We start from the raw sequence: 2,500 nt of genomic DNA, 5'->3' as shown, positions 1-2,500 counted from the left end.
GGACCAGGTCCGTCTTTCCAAGTTAGTAGTATTAAAATTTTAACTCCGACATGCTCTGTAGGTTGATAAAAGGCAAGATCTACAATAGAAAAGTGTGTCCTTGCTCAGGAAAAGCACAAGAAACCAATCAAAGGCAATGTGATGATGGATATTGTTCACAAGTTGATTCCTTGATCTGTCACTGATGCAGGGCAGATGACCTTGATCAAAACCCGATTGTCAACGGCCGGAATGATAGACAACATTCAGAAGTACGCCACAGTTCTGAGCGTGCTTGGATTGGTATTAGTATCCAAGTTAACAAGTCCTCATCATCAGCATCGCTGTAAAGGACATCTTTGGATTCCCTGACCTTCTCGTGTTTTCACTTATACAAATCTCTTTTTATCTCCAACCTCCCTTCTCATAGTTCTTATATATACATTTAGGTCTTGGTCTTCCAACCCTTTTGGTGGCCATAGGAGCCTAACTGACAGGACTTTTCTCCCCAGGAGTTGCACGAATGATGTGTCCAAGCCATCTCTATCCCCTTTTCATCATAACCTCATCTACGTTACTTTTGCTGCCAATCAATTGGTAATTGTGGCTACTCTTCCAGCACTCGGGAATCCTTAAATACAGTTGCACAGCTGTTGATGTTAATCACAGAAACCAAATAGATCACAGAACCATTAGAAACAGATCAAGAACCATGAATAAAACTTCTTGAAGATGTAGAGGCTTTTGTGACAAAATGTCGAAATAGATCAATATTCTGAGAAATCATACCTGAGGAGATACATACAATCAGTGAAGATATAATTAACACCATGAATGTATATTACTGCAATGGAAAAAAAATACTGGAACATTGGGTAACACCACAAAAACCTTTGATATCGGGCGAGACCAGAGATTTATTGAAAAATAAAAGTAAAAGATAACTCTGGGCACCACAAGAGTTGAACAACCAAGAATCTCATGGAAGAAGACTATAGGAAGGGAGATTGGATTCCTTGGCTCACAGTGATTAAGTATTTATGAATTATGTGATATTTGGTGAATAAGTTCACTGGATTCCTTACATCCAATGACGGAGACTCCATGGATTCCCTGACCTCCAATGAATGAGCTTCCATGGATGCCGTGACCTCTAATGAATGAGCTTGTATGGATTCTGTGACATCCTATGACTGAGCCTCCATGGATTACTTGATTCTTAATGACTGAGATTCCTTAGAGTCTCTGTCCTTAAATGAGTTTGCTTCCATAGATCCCATGACCTTTAATGACAACCTTTCTAGATTTTTTGACCTCTAATGAATGTCCGTCCACGAATTCCGCGATCTCTGGCGACTGAATCCTCATATAATCTTTGAAGTGTGTTGTGGGTAGTTGTTAATAACCTACCTCCGTCAACAAGTTGCCTAAAAAACAGGACCCACCTAGAAAACTTGGGATTCACAATCCCTGTAGAACCTTACTTATTCTCTAACAGATGGATTGATAGTGATTTTACTAGTAACTTCATTAAGGAGGCTATATACGATTAACATTTTTGACAGAAAATTTTGTGCATCAATAATTTCTCACTAACACATAACCACTTATCGGCTACGTTGTTTATGCAAACAGTTCAGTTGACATCTGACCTTGCTGGCAAGAATAACTTTTTAGGTTTGAATGTGGATCCGAATCTGTGTTAATGACCATAAACAGTTGTTCTGTAGGAAAAAATATCTTTTACTATTATCAAATCAAAATTTTGAAAGAGAAAACTGTAGTCAACGAGATTTGTATTTCTTTGCAAATTTTGTCAGTTAATAATTTTATTTGGTGTCAGTTTTCTAATCTCTTTGATATAACAGCCAGATATTGTACTTTGCAGCACATACTGTACATACATACATACATATATATATATATATATATATATATATATACACATATACAGTATATATACATATGTGTATGTATGTATTTACATATATATGTAAACAGATGACAAAAGGCTGGTGTAACTTGGCCTGATATCCTTGGCCAGATGTTTGCATGGAAGAGCGATGTTATGAGTTTTTTTTTAAGTGAATTTGCGTTAAGCCGGTTGTGAATGGAAGATGAAACTGCAACTCAGTTTGAGCCAAGTCGTTCCTATAAACGGAGGAGGACCAGAGTCCTCCTGAGGGCAAGTGAAAGGGGACGACCCCTTTTTTTCTAAGCGGTTAGTCTACCTGATGGGGGAATAGTTTTGAAGGTTGATGTTTGATGTTTTTAGATACTGGTTTGACTCTCCGGGAGATGATACTCGTTGTACCATTTTCGTCAGGGTTGTAATTAGTGAACATGCAGTTTCTTCTCATAGTTTCATACAATTGTGACCATTTGAATGGCTCTTTATTTGTTTGCTTGATAATAATAGGACCTAAAGGTACTCGAGATTCAAGTAATAAGTAAATATTTACAAGTAAACAAGTTATATGCAGCAATCTTGTGGGTTTCTCTTTCAATAATGCCTAAGTTA

The sequence above is a fragment of the Macrobrachium rosenbergii genome, chromosome 59 (assembly GCF_040412425.1).
Source record: "Macrobrachium rosenbergii isolate ZJJX-2024 chromosome 59, ASM4041242v1, whole genome shotgun sequence".
Classification (NCBI taxonomy): domain Eukaryota; kingdom Metazoa; phylum Arthropoda; class Malacostraca; order Decapoda; family Palaemonidae; genus Macrobrachium; species Macrobrachium rosenbergii.
The sequence above is the reverse complement of the archived record's forward strand: the minus strand, read 5'-3'. Positions refer to the sequence as shown.